The 15,350-nt window shown below is 45.5% G+C and overlaps 1 long non-coding RNA gene across 1 annotated transcript in view; it reads left to right on the top strand.

The window, feature by feature from the left end:
• Window positions 1–269: 269 nt before the first annotated feature.
• Window positions 270–15,350, top strand: part of LOC146188421 (uncharacterized) — an 82,837-nt gene continuing 67,756 nt past the window's right edge. The window contains exon 1 of the long non-coding RNA XR_014707534.1: window positions 270–496. This is a non-coding gene — a long non-coding RNA (uncharacterized LOC146188421). The remainder of the gene's footprint in view (window positions 497–15,350) is intronic.

Here is a 15,350-nt window from a genome sequence, read left to right as displayed (position 1 = left end):
TCACGCTGTACTTGTTGAGATTTACAGATTGCGTCGGAAAAAAATAGCGCAGAAAAATTCATGACAGATATAATGCTAAACACAGAGAAGACGTAAAGAAAGCGTTAGAATAAATGTGTCTCAAATAAGAGCACGCTAAGTGACACGGCTATGATATGCAAGGCAGATACATTGCAAAACGTGCAGCTTAGCGGCTATATTAAAGTGGGTCATGACATCATCATTCATGTTCGACTTAAAGTTCACGCCACATTTAATTGCTGAATCTTTTTGTAACCAACTGCAGCCAGGCCCCAGCTGCTTCCCACTGGCAATGTCTCCTCGTTTTACTGCTATAAATCTGCTCTAGCCCTCAAGGGAGGTTAGCTGCTCGTGTCTCTCCTTAATACAGCGCTGATCGTAATCAGCGCTCACAGAAGTGTGTGTAATCAGCTCTAGAGATGAATTCCGCTGCGCTATACCTGGTCATCCTGTTAGCTTGGACTTACCCGAAAGAGTAAGCTTTACTCACTATTTATAATTTCCCACTTCTACAGCACCGTAACGAAAACAAAAAACATATTGCTCATTACAACTGCCCTAGAAAAAATATCAACATTTTCCTCTCCATGCTAGCTGCATCAACTTCAAGTGTTGCTGACAGATTGAGAAGTATTCCAGCCTGTTTAAGCCAATGCCGCTTCAGAGACATTATTTATTGTGTCATATAAGGCCACCTTTACCCCTTCATAGACGTAAGGCAACTCGGAAGCAGCTCTTCTGAAGACGAACGCCTAGATATAAGGGCGTCTTGCTCTTGCTTAAAATTTGTTGTCGCGAATGGAACAAACATTTGTTCTTTTGTGGAACGTATGAAGTTAGAAAAAGAGGCATTCCTTGTTGTCTGATATAGCAAAAAAAAAACGGTAGCGTTAACTCAAAAGTGAGCCTAGATCTATGAGAGCAATAATTTTGCAATGTTTAGTATAGAACATAGCATCAAAAATATGCGAAGAGCAATAAAATATCATCTCAAGATCACGAATATATTTAGGCGATACACTTATTCAGATTTATTTAATTTTTATAGGAATCGACTTCTTTCTATACCCACACAAATGAGAAATGTATGAGAAATCTGAGCAAAGGTTAATAATAATAATAGCACAGGCTGCCCGGTTTCATAACTAGTCGTTTTGTTTTGAAACTGTGCCGTTGAAAGCTAACGGCCGTCTTTAAACTCGAATAACAGAATGGATTGTACACTGGTGCTTATTGCCTATCGCTCCACGAATTGTCATCTTCTTACGTTAGCATACTGTAAATAGGTATTGATCAATAAGAGAGTAAAAGAGCAACTTAAAAGATAAACGAAACGTTTCCTTAAGCAGCCTCGTTATCCGAAGCAAGGCAGACTGCCCATGCCATTGTAAAGAATTTTACAGCTGAAATGGGGAATAAGAATGGTCTGCTCCAGAAGAATATTATCACGTAAAACCTTGTGAAGCTTCCATAGTTTACCTGAATTTTCGTTCTCCTCTAATTGGGAAACTCCTAACTCTAGTGCGGTGGTTAAAAGTCTTATGTAAAGCTATATATTTGAAAGAAATGTCTGAAGCGGCAGCGGGCGTCAGTGGCCAGTAGTAGGTAATTCAGCATATGTTTGGCAAAAATATATCTGATTATGTGAAAACGATTACCTGCCCCGGCCGGCAGAGGGCTAAAGGGCGTTTTAGATATTCAGTTATATACAGGGAAATTTCTGTTTAAAGCGTACATTATTTGTGTCGTATGTATAGCAATGCATCATGAGGAAGGCCGCTCTGGACGAGTCTCCAGCTGGAGTGAATATTGCTGGAAAACGTATCAACAACTTTGGATATGCGGATGATGCCACTTTAATGGCAGAGTGGAACTCAAGAGACTTCTAATGCGCGTACAAGAAGAGAGTGAGAAGTTTGGGCTTAAATTGAGCATTCTAAAGTTAAAGCTCAGCTACTTTGGTCATCTGATGAGAAGAGAGGAGTCACTGGAGAAAGAATTGATGTTGAGAAAGGTTGAAGGTCACCAGCGAAGGTGTAGGCAGCGAACGCGATGGTTAGATAGCATCCGCGCGGCGCTGCAGATGAAGTTATGTGATGTTAAGATAGTGGGAGACCGGAAAGCGTGGCGCGATATGGTCCATAGGGTCACGAAGAGTCGGACACGACTGAACGACTGAACTGAACTTAATGTATAGCAAACCTATACATATAATTCTCCTACCACCAGAAACGTAAACGCTTAAAGAAGAGATAGCGTCTGATACCTCATCGCACGAATTAGACTGAGTCAACCGTTGAACAATCCGCCACGTCAGCAGCTTCCTTCTCTTCATCTATCACAGCAGCTATTGTCTGATACAAAAATAAATTTATGTGCACTTTCCTTCTAACAAATATAATTTTCCTTTTAAAAAAATATGTTTGGCATGCTCAGTGTATTCATGCACAATACTCAATGCTCAATATTGCCTCAACAGAGCCTTTCTCTGAAGTATGTTTAAAAAGTAACAGTCTGTTTTGTTCTTTGCCACTGTTCCAAGGCGTGAAATTTATTTTTAGGGCATTGGGACGTTTTCATTATATTTGTTCCGATATCTTCAGCACGCTATGGCGTGTTTTCTGCGATAAAGGGGTAGAGATTTCTTTAAAAGTGACGTGTTCGTTTCATTTATCGGTTAAGTTTTTCCTTCTTCAGTACATTTTATTTTTATTTCCTACGTTTCCGTTTCACTCGCGCACTGAACGTTACATTATGTGCCTTTTACCTGCTTTATGTGCTTCATGCTACACCTTTTACCTTTTATATTCGTCTCAGAATATGCAAAAAGAATGTAAAAGTACAACAGGTTGCCCGGACAGCAAACCTTTGCTGGGCATAATCCAATTTAAGATAAAAGAAAAGACGCTAAACGCACAAAATAAAGTAAACGTACTTTAGCAAATAGTATATATATATATATATATACCGGGTGTCCCAACTAACTTGAACCAAGGGATACAAAATAATACATTTGAGGTAGGTCAGTGAAACCAATTGCATTCAACTGCCAGCCTCCTTGCGCACTACAGGCGATTTTTTGTTTTGCAATTACTTAATTAGCTAATTATGTAAATTTTTCTAATTGATTAAATATCGACTTTAGACCAAACATGTGAATTGGAAACTTGTAGAGCACCTTCAGAAACCCCCATTCCATTAATTGCGATAAAGAAAGTCTCACGTGTATCTTTTTTTCTGGGCTCAAAAGAAAGCCCGCGAAATACAAATAATACCACGTGACTAGTGCAGTCGTGGTTTGAGCGAACGAAATCAGCTGCGGCCGTGTCTCCTTTGCCCCGTTAAAGCGGCAGGCCGATATGCCTGCGATGGCTTCTTCGCCCGCGTCCGACAGCCGGCCCACGTGATGGTGCAAGTAGCACCGAGAGTGGGGATTCTAACAAACCCTCCTTCTCTCCCATCAGCGAACTTTACGGCAAACGGATGAACGATAAGGTATCAGCCACTGAATCTGCGCATACAGGCTTGGGTAAAGGGGCGAGATGACATGTGACTCGACTAAAATATGCGCTGCACCTTCATTTGCCGGTTCTTTATCGTCATCCGCCTGTCGTGATGTAGGCTGCTGCGGTGCACAGGACTGGCCAAGATCGTGGTGACGACGGGCGAGCTCGAGCTCGCTCCAACCATCGCCAACATTTCTGCCTGCCGCTGCAACGGGACCATCGGGTCACGGCCGCAGCTGATTTCGTTCGCTCAAACCACGACTGAGAGCACCACAATCGCTGCGCTCAAACGCGTTAGTCACGTGGTATTATTTGTATTTCGCGGGCTTTCTTTTGAGCCCGGAAAAAAAGATACACGTGAGGCTTTCTTTATCGCAATTAATGGAATGGAGGTTTCTGAAGGTGCTCTACAACTTTCCAATTCACATTTTTGGTCTAAGGTGAATAGTTATTAAATTAGAAAAATTAACATAATTAGCCAATTAACTAATTGCAAAACAAAAAATTGCCTGTAGTGCGCAAGCAGGCTGGTAGTTGTATGCAACTGGTTTCACTGACCTACCTCAAATATATTACTTTGTAACCCTTGGTTCAAGTTAGCTGGGACACCCGGTATATATGTATGTATATATATATGTAAATATATATATATATATATATTGAGCCCTCCACAGATCTTTCATTTGTACATACCATGATCTTCGTCTTCCTCTTGTACATACCATCATCATCGTCCCGCGGCGCCGGCTCCGGCGCACGCTTGGGTTTTCTCCATCAGATTAAATGCTGACACAGCATACCTTGCCCTGCCTTCACGACCTTGCCGTCTGGACCTGGCCTTCTTTCACAAGTGGGGGAGGTGAAATTCTATCCCCTTGCTGCCTAGTGCCCTGCCTCTCGCTGGAGCTACGTTGCGGCCGCCGTTTAACCACTACCATCATCATGTCAACCGAGAGCAGTCCCGACTCGGCCGGACCCTCTACCTCGGCTACACCGCCGCCTCCGATGGTGCCCACACGACAACGCGACCCGCCGCTGTTCGCTGGTCGTCGCGACGAAGACGTCGATGACTGGCTTGACACTTATGAACGCTGCAGTGCCTACAACCGGTGGGCTGATGCTTTGAAATTTCTGAACGTATCTTTCTACCTTATTGAGGTCGCCAGAAATTGGTTTATTAACCGCGAGCCCCACACCACAAACTGGCCCACCTTCAAGCAGAAGTTCCGCCAGTACTTCACTGACCCGGCTCTTCGGACGGAGATCGCAAGGAACAAGCTCGCTAACCGCCGTCAAGGTTCGGATGAGTCCTATGCGTCATACATTGACGCCGTGCTGTCACTCTGCCGGCGTATCAGTCCCACTATGCCGGAATCTGAACATGTACACCATGTCTTGAAGGGAATCAATTCATGGCATATAACACCCTAGTTGCCCAAAATCCATCAAGTGTTGATTCCATTATAACGACCTGCCAACGCCTCGACCAGCTACAGTCCTCCCGATTGCAGCCCGGCTTCACTACTGCCCCGACCTCTACTGACCTCGATCTACGAGCCATGATTCGAGCGATAATCCACGAGGAGCTCCAAGCTCTCAGCCCTTTCTGCCGGCATGGGTGCGATCATTCGTCTCCTCTTTCTAATGACGCCGGCCTCCGCCACATCATTAAAGAAGAGTTGGCCACTATCAACCACCCTGCCACACCTGATCCTCCTGCACCTCGCCCAGCACCGACTTACGCTCACGCCGCAGCATCCCCTCCTCCTTTTGTTCCTCCACCCCAAGCACCACCTACAACCATATCAACGACATGACGACGGCTCAACCGACGCCACCCTATTACGCACCTTCGCGCCCCTCTCGCCCAGTGTGCTATTGTGGAATTCGAGGACATGTATCTCGCTTTTGTCGCCGACGCATTCAGAACGAGCGACGTGTTATGACGCCTTCGAAAGTGACACACCTGCATATTATCAGCGACGACCAATTCACAGTCAACCTCATCGATTCTCTCCACCGCCGGCATCCTCGTCTGAACCAAGTGGGGCTCATGTATCCCGACGCCGGTCCCCTTCCCCATACCGCCGCTCTATTTGGCCACTTCGGCCAGCAACAACTGTTCCTGTCCGTAATTCGGAAAACTAAGCGAAGCAGTTTCCGGAGGAGAAACTGCACTTTGCGAACTTACAAAACGTCCTCCTCGTCGCCTGTATAATATGATTTACGTTTTAGCTGAAGGATTACCGGTCGAAGCTTTGATTGACACAGGAGCTGCACTTTCTGTTATTCATGCTGATTTGTGCCACCGTTTGCGGAAAGTAACGACACCATACGATGGACCTGAAATTCGTGCAGCAAATGGCGTCCATCTGCCCCCTTCAGCAAAGTGTACAGTTCGAGTTGTTATAGACGGCGTCCGCCACCATGTGCAGTTTTCTGTGCTTTCACCGTGTGCGCATTTGATGATTTTTGGATGGGATTTTTTGTCAACCACTTCAGCGTTAATTTCTTGTGGCGACCGTGTCATCCATATTGACAGATAGTGACTTTTCATCTGACATTTCTGCACGGCATCATTTCCTCATTGCCGCAGCTGATACTGCATTGCCTCCACAGTGCGAAACACTAATTGCCGTTTTTTCCGAACACATCAGTGACGGGGATGTACTCATCGCACCATCTTATCGTCATCTTGCACTTGGGATCGCCTTCCCATCAAGTCTTGTACGATTCCGCAGCAGCTCAGCAATAGTAGCTGTCACGAACACTTCCCGTGAATCCCTCGTGCTGACTAAAGGAACTTCCCTGCCATGCATAGTGGATGCTCACCCTATATCCATGATGGCGCTCACTGCCCCGCTACCTCCGCAACGCGATTCATCGCAAGCCTCTCTTTCCATGCTGTCGAAGACAATCAATCCGAACCTCATGCCACACCAACGTCAAGAATTGCTCCAATTGCTTCAAGCCCACCAAGCCATTTTTGATGCCGCTTCCCCACCACTGGGACGGACTAGTGTTGCATATCACCGCATCTTTACCGAAGGTAACTCAACTGTACGCCGACGACATTATCGGGTTTCTCTCTCGGAACGAAAAGTAATTGAAGAAAATGTCAACGGCATGCTCCATCGCGATATTATTCGTCCATCAACAAGCCCATGGTCCTCCCCAGTAGTATTAGTTAAGAAAAAGGACGGATCGGTACGATTTTGTGTTGATTATCGCACACTCAACAAAAGCCCGCAAAGACGTCTACCCGATGCCGCGTATTGATGACGCCCTTGACTTTCTCCAAGGTGCCGAATATTTCTCGACCTTGGACCTCCGCTCAGGTTATTGGCAAATACCTATGCATGAGGACGACAAAGAAAAAACCGCTTTCGTAACTCCTGACGGACTTTACGAGTTTATTGTTATGCCTTTCGGCCTTTGTAACGTACCCGCAAAATTTGAAAGAATGATTGATACTGTACTTCGTGGCCTCAAATGGAGCACCTGTTTATGTTACTTGGATGACATTGTTATCTTTTCGTCAACTTTTACCAACCATCTCACGCGCCTGAATGAAGTCCTCACGTGTCTTGCTTCAGCGGGCCTTCAGCTCAACACCAAGAAGTGCCACTTTGCAGAGAAGGAAATTAAAATATTAGGACATCTGGTTAGCCATGACGGCATTCGCCCAGACCCTGAAAAAATAACCGTGGTCTTGAACTTTCCTCGTCCGCAACGGACTACAGATTTGCGCAGTTTCCTCGGCCTGGCGTCCTATTTCCGGAGATTTATAAGACATTTTGCAACTATTGCTGCGCCACTTCATGAACTACTTAAAGCGCGCAGCCCTTTCGTGTGGACTGAACAGTGCAACACTGCTTTTAACGACCTAAAGTCCGCCCTCACATCAGATCCAGTTCTTGGCCACTTCAGCGACAGCGCTCCTACCATCCTGCACACTGATGCCAGTGGTCACGGTCTTGGCGCTGTATTTCTGCAGCGCGATGCAACTTCACGTGCGAAAGTGATTGCCTTCGCCAGTCTAACCATGACTCCAGCTGAGAAAAACTACACCATTACCGAGCACGAATGTAACGCCGTCGTCTGGGCTGTTCAAAAGTTTCTCTCTTACCTGTATGGTCGGCATTTCACAGTTGTGACCGATCACCATGCTCATTGCTGGTTATCTTCACTGAAAAAATTTGACAGGCAGACTTGGCCGTTGGATTCTACGCCTGCAAGAATACCCTTTCGACGTCGTTTATAAATCGGGCCGCCAACACTAAGACGCCGACGCTCTTTCTCGCTGCCCGGTTTCGGAATCAGCCTGCTGTTTTTCCTAATAATGCATTTCCACCTCTGACCACAGCCGATCATCGCTTCCACCGACGCATATCACTGCAGCTTCTTTTGACGACTCTGAGAACAAGCACGCTCTCCGCTCACAGCAATTAGCTGATGCCTATTGTCGGTCCATCATCGACCGCCTTATCGGCGCTTCGAGCCCACCCAACGCTAGGCTTCGCCGACAGCTTCGCAATTTCAAGCTTGAAGATGGCGTACTACGCCGCTACGTGTATTATCCTGATGGAACTCGCTGGCTCCCAGTCGTACCGCGTGTGCTTCGCCCACGTATACTAGCGGCTTTCCATGATGACGCTGCTGCAGGTCACCTTGGTTTTAACAAAACATACGACCGCGTGAAAAGACGATTCTTTTGGCCTGGCCTGTCTACCACCGTAGCTAAATACGTTGCTTCCTGCCACCTGTGCCAACGTCGCAAGCGGCCGACTTCTTCCCCCGCTGGTCTCCTACAACCCCTTCCCTGTCCCGTCACACCATTCGACGTAGTCGGCATCGACTTATATGGTCCCCTGCCTCTCTCCAATGGGGGTAACTATTGGATTATAACAGCTGTCGACCACCTTACACGCTATGCTGAGACCACCCCTGTACCGACTGGTTCCGCTGAAGAGGTAGCTAATTTCCGATTGCGTCATGGCGCTCCTCGGGTGCTTCTAAGTGACCGCGGGATGGCCTTCTTATCGACAGTCGTATCCGAAGTTCTTCGTGCGCCATCCAAACTCCATAAGACAACCTCAAGCTATCATCCCCAGACTAACGGTCTGACTGAGCGATTTCACCGAACCCTATCGGATATGCTATCCATGTGCATCACACCAGATCATCGAAATTGGCATACTGTTCGACCATTCGTCACATTCGCCTATAATACTGCAGTACAGCGGACTACCGGTTACTCCCCATTTTTCCTCGTTTTCGGCCGTCCTCCCACTACAATCCTCGACACTTCCTTCTTCTCTACGCCCGACTACTCCTCATCATTGCCAGCCCAGTTCTTATCCCGTGTGGCCAGATGCCGTCATCTTGCCCGCCTCAACACAGAAGCGTGCCAGCAAGACCGCAAGAGTCGCTACGATTCGAAACATCGCGTGGTCGCTTTTCGTCTTGGTGACGAAGTACTGCTCTATACACCACTGCGCACCCCTGGCCTTAGTGATAAATTTCAGCACCGCTATCTTGGTCCCTACAAGGTAATCAACCAAACTTCCCCGGTAAACTACCAAGGCACACCTGTTGATCGCCCAGCTGACCGACGCCACCGTGGAAATGAAATTGTTCATGTATCTCGCTTGAAGCCGTTTGTGCGCCGTGGTACATCGGTTTGTTAGGAGTGGCCAGGCTGGCCGCTTCCGACCCCCCGGGCGGATTGTGTGAGCCCTCCACGGATCTTCTTTCCTTTGTATATACCATGATCTTCGTCTTCCTCTTGTACATACCATCATCATCGTCCCGCGGCGCCGGCTCCAGCGCACGCTTGGGTTTTCTCCATCAGATTAAATGGTGACACGGCATACCTTGCCTTGCCTTCACGATCTTGCCGCGTGGACCTGGCATTCTTTCACAATATATATATATATATATATATATATATATATATATATATATATATATATATATATATATTTATATAAAGTACATAAACATACAAAATTAAACAAAGAACACAATTGCCTATTCTCAACAAGCAGTTTTATATAATGCAAAGAGGCAGAAAAAAAGGAAAGGAAGGAGAAAAACAACTTTCATGCTCGCGTGACGGCTAAGTTGCCCTACATCCTTTTTGTACCTCCAAAGCACATATACTCATGCTACACCTGCACCGTCTTGTTGAACCTCACTGGTACTAAGCTGTCGCAAATCCCTGCACTCAATACAAATGCGTAGAGCCATTGAGTCGCCCGTCTCTCTATTGGGTTGTTGACCACCCATTATGGTTGTAGTATGCTTGTTGCCCGCTCCTCTGCAGTTTTCAACCCTTGCATGCTCGCGTGGTGACAAAGTTCGGCTACCTCTCTACGATTTCTTTTATTTCTCTGTTCCTCCAGATGTTTTCTCATTCCTTTCCTGTTTCTCTCCCTTTTGTAGCTGTAATTGGAAAGCCTGTAACGTTCGCGTACAACACTGCCACCCAAGCAACAACTGGTTTTTCGCCCTTCTTTCTCTTATACGGCCGTGAACCATCTTGTACTCTGGACACAATTTTGCCATACCATCCAGATGCCTCTGAGTGCAGACCTTTGTCAGATATTGTACAGAAGGCCGACGAATGCTGTCAGCTAGCTCGCACGTTTAACTCCAACACTCATGGCTATCGCAAAGATCAGCATGATAGCGCTACCATTGCTCCCACGTTCCTGGCCGACAGCTTCGTTTGGCTATGCGTTCCTGCCACCAACAAACTAGAAACCAAATACCACGGACCTTATCGAGTCTTGGAACGCACATCCCCTGTGAACTACGTCATCGAGCCAGTCACCCCTTCTTCCGACCACCACCGTCGTGGCCGCGAGGCTCTCCACGTTAGCCGCCTCAAGCGATATTACAAACCTCTGGTCGTCTCTTCTCCCTGAGTCGCCAGGATGGCGACTTCTTCACGTGGGGGAAATGTAAAGAAGACAAAGAACGGAAAACGTGCGGCATAGCCATCATCATCGCTTGTTTTTTTTTTCGAAGAGTTTGCCACAAGGCATAAGTTGAGAAAGGTGGAATGGGATGCAGGAGATAGAAAGTTAAAAGAAGGAGTGCTTTTCTCCTTGTCTCCGGCTTGTCTCCGGCGCCAATCTCTCGCGCTGAAGCTGTGCCTGCGGCTGGCAATTCGACCTTGCTGTGCCCGAATTACTGGCAGCGCTAGACGTTCAAATCAACTATTAAAGCCACATTTCGAGATATATATATATATATATATATATATATATATATATATATATATATATATATATATATATATATATATATATATACATATACATATATATATTGTCACGCCACTGACGACGAGGAAGAATTGTGCTGATCTGGGAGAAGAGGAAAAAAAGCGTTGGTGCCTGGGGGCTAGTAGGCTTCACCATAGAGAAATCTAGGCTTCAGTGACGTTCGATGCGAAGAGGCTTAGTATTAGGGCACCGCTACGAGCAGAAGGCGTGAATCGGCTAAGTATTGGGCGGCTAGTCCTCTTTTTTCTGTTTTCCCCTGCGCATTTTCGCTTTTCACCGTGTTGATAACGCTCGCAGAGAGATTGTAACTGTAAAGTGATGTCTACGCAGTCTCCCGGCCAGGGGCGCTCCCCCTGGTCGGCTTTCATTACTCCTCACGATCTACCTCTGGAAACGTTCCAACGGTCTGGCGTTCCAAACATTCCTGTGGCGCTGGTGCCCAAGGATGGCGGATTTATTAAAATGAATAACCCTGGGACTGTTCGAGCTGCTCTCCAGGCAGCCTCTACCCTGTATGACTCGATCACAGAAGTGAGGCAGTTTGGGCGTGGCGGGATACTGTGCCGATCTCCAGACCTCAATTGCGTGAAGGATCTGCTTAAATGCAATTCATTTGGATCCCTTCAGGTGAGCAGCTTTATCCCTACTCATCTTGCATGCACAAAGAGATTAGTCCGAGGAGTAGACTCTTCTTTAACTCCAGCTGAGACCCTCGACCTTCTTTCGGCGGCTGGTGTGGTAGCGGTGTACCGTTGCAGCCGGGAGGTTAATAATACGCGGGTACCAACAGAGTCGGTGATTGCCACATTTGCGGGAACTTCATGCCCGTCAGAGATAAAAGCATGGCCATTGATCTTCCGTGTGGATCCTCTTGATTCTAAGCCACTGCAGTGCACTAATTGCTGGCGATATGGTCACAGTGCTCGTGGTTGTAAGTCCTCCGTGCGGTGTTCCAAATGTGGCGATGGTCATCATTCGTCATCATGTTCACAACAACACGACAAATGCTGCCTTTGCGGTGGAGCCCACGCTGCAAACTCCTTGGAGTGTCCATCTCGAAAACAGGAGCTGCAAATTCTAGAGGTAATAGATAGAAAACGCTGTTCGCGTCGTGACGCTGTAATAGAAGTTAAGGACCGATTACACGGTTATGCAGGTGTGTCAGCCCGATCAGGTGTGCCTCTGGATGCATCAATCTCAAAGGCGATAATGACTGCAGTGGAAGCATCAATGAATAAAATGGTCGACCGAATAGTTGCTACTGTCACAGAGTGTTTTTCTAACGTTCTGGCAGTTCAGCTAACGCAAGCCCTGCAATCAGGAACAGCCCCTTTCATGGCAAACATGCCCTCTGAAAGCTCTTAACTGCTTGAAAGCACTACTGTTGCTTCGCCTAACAGGGCTGCTCTCCCAGATGACGATAAAAACATTGATGACGCAGAGATGGTAGAATCAGATGTAAGAATTCTAAAACGGTGTGGGTCTCCCATGTCCAATCATTCTTCTCCGCGGTCCCAACCAAAATCAAAGAAACATCAGCATACATTAAAGCCAAAGGATAATATTTTGGGGCAGGCAGTTGCGGCTGCCAAGATTTCACAATCATAGGGGCACTAAGAGTTATCCAGTGGAACTGTCGTTCAATTCTAACAGCTTCAACAGATTTAGTTTACATTTCTTCTCAATATAATCCACACATAATTATTTTGCAAGAAACTTGGCTAACAGCCGAAAAGCATTTCTATTTACAAAATTATCATTCATTCCGACAAGAACGCCAATCAAAAGGAGGAGGTTTAATTATATTTGTCTGTACAAAATTCTGTCACAGGGCTAAGATTTCTTTCCAGTTATCTTCTATAGATTGTGAGTTATTGGCCCTAGACTTTGAAATTCCAGGGCACTGTCCGTTTTCCTTAGTGAATGCTTATTTCCCTAGCGGTGTACAAGTTACAAAACCTCTAGATCTGCAATTAGTCAATTGTCGAAACTCAGTTCTTCTGGCTGGTGATTTTAATTCGCATCATGTGTCATGGGGCTACAAGACAGATAGTTGTGGCAAGCGTCTTTGGGATTGGATAACAAATAATAACTTTTCCTGTAGAAATTCGGGTTCAGCCACATTTATAAGAAAACACAGTCAATCTGTGTTAGATTTAACTTTTACCTCTCCCAGTCTCTTCGTTAATAATTGGTCGACACTTGATTGTGGCACCTCTAGTGACCACATACCGATTGCGTTTGAGGTTAATCACCCTGTAACTCCAGCGACTTCTCAGTTGAAGTCATTTATCAACTATAATAACTTTCAGTCAACGTTACGCTCTAATCTTGAGTCATTGACTAACACGGATGAAAAAGAAAAATCAAAACGCTTATGCTCGGTGATTGAGGATTGCCGTAAGAAGTCTGAGATCTTGGTACGGAGCTCAAAGGGGAATACTTCAGCTGTTTGGTGGAATGCTGATTGTTCCCGAGATTACAGACGTAGAAAGGCGGCATGGAAAAAGCTTCTCCACAACCAGTGCCCGAAAAACTGGCAGGATTACAAGTTCATTGCAGCTACTTTTAAACGTACAGTTGCAAAAGCGAAGGACGAGTATGATGCTAAGCATTTTGATTTCCTCTCTAAATCTGGCAATCGAACTGCTCTTTTTGGTTTTTTACGCTCGCGGAAAAAGATTCCGCAAGCACAAAATCTACATTCCTTTATTTTGACTCCCTATGAAGCAATAGACACAATTGAAACAATTGCCAAAGGACTGGAGAAGCGTTTCTCGTCTGCACTTCCTTCGGGCTCGATACCTGTAATGCCAATGGAACCAGTTAATTATGATCCCCAAATTTCCGTTTCTGAGCTTTCTCCTATAGTTATGAGATTACCAGCCGCTGCTCCCGGTCCTGATAAAGTAACTTCAAAAATGTTAAAAATTCTTTTTGATGAGTCACCTCAGACGTTATTAGAGCTAGTAAATTATTCCATCAAACATGCTTGGATGCACCCAGAATGGAAACTTGCCAAAATAATTCCTTTACTTAAGAATAAAGGCGGTGCCTTGTCCATTGATAATATTAGACCAATTGCATTAACATCAAACATTGTAAAATTATTTGAAAGAGTCATACTTATACGTGTTTCGGAATTCATGAATAAAGAAAATATCCTCAGCCCTTGCCAAATTGGTTTCCGTCAAAAGTGTTCCATCTGGAATGCGCATGCTGATCTCGAGAGTCGAGTTCTTTTAGCACGGCGCCAAAAAATGTACGCTGCCTTGATAACGCTAGATATAGCCAAGGCCTATGATAGCGTTGAGCATAGCATTCTATTGCAAAAATTGAAATCTCTTCAGTTTCCACATTATTTAGTAGCCTGGATATCTGAATTCCTCCAAAACCGAGAGTTTTACTGTGCACTAAATGGCGTCCATTCTGGCAGATATAAGCAAGCCAGGGGAGTGCCGCAAGGAGCAGTCGTTCACCAGTCCTTTTCAACATACTACTCAGCTCAATACCAGTTAATTATGACGTTCGCACTTACGTATATGCGGATGATATTGCGTTTTTTGCAACTGCATCGGATATTCAATCCCTTTATCTCCACTTGCAAACGTACCTAAACTCTATTGAGAATTGGTTGTGTGGCTTGCGTCTCACATTAAATGTCAACAAAAGCGCAGTCCTCGTATTTAACATAAAAGATTCTGTAAGTCTGTCTGTAATGTATCAGCAGCAAATAATACCACAGGTTAAATCATTAAAGTATTTAGGGGTCACTTATGATGATAATCTTTCATGGCAGCCCCACATTAACCATATTGCTACGAAAGGGGCTCGGGCCGTGGGCATGTTGCGCCGAATTAGTCGTCCCAGTTCTGGAATGCGGAGAGATGTCCTTTTAATGATTTATATTATGTATGTGCGTCCAATTTTAGAGTTTGGTTCAGTCTTGTTTTCTGGATCAGCAACTTATAAAATTCGACCGCTTGTTCTGTTGGAGCGAGAAGCACTTCGGTTGTGTCTGGGACTTCCAAAATTTGTTGCCAACAATGTGCTCTACCTTGAAGCCCGGATTCCACCCTTGATATATAGATTACAAATTCTAACCGTTCAGACGTACTTAAGGATATATGAATCAGAGTTTCACCGATCTATGTCTATTTTTTGCTGTCAACCGACCTCCTTTTTCGGTGTCCATTGGTCTAAATTTCACACCCCGCAGGTTGTTATGGTCAAAAATTTGCTGGACCCTTTAAATGTTTCCCTTCCTAGTATTCTACCCATACAAACCATCGGTTCATCTATTAAAATTGTCTTTGACGACATATTCCCCAATAATGCTAAAAACTTATCATCCGTTATTCTAAACGGATTATTAGAAGACCATTTAAGAAGTCTTTCTGCTAGTTTAGTTGTAGCTACTGACGCATCTCAAAGTAATGAAAAGGTGGGTGTGGGTATATATTGTCCACATTTAGACTGGTCTTTTTCTGTCCGGCTTCCGGACTTCACCCCAATTTTTGAGGCAGAG

Source organism: Amblyomma maculatum, chromosome 5 (assembly GCF_055883805.1).
Source record: "Amblyomma maculatum isolate TAMU_Amacu chromosome 5, ASM5588380v1, whole genome shotgun sequence".
Classification (NCBI taxonomy): Eukaryota; Metazoa; Arthropoda; class Arachnida; order Ixodida; family Ixodidae; genus Amblyomma; species Amblyomma maculatum.
Note: the sequence above shows the minus strand (reverse complement) of the source record. Positions and strands in the feature narration are given on the sequence as shown.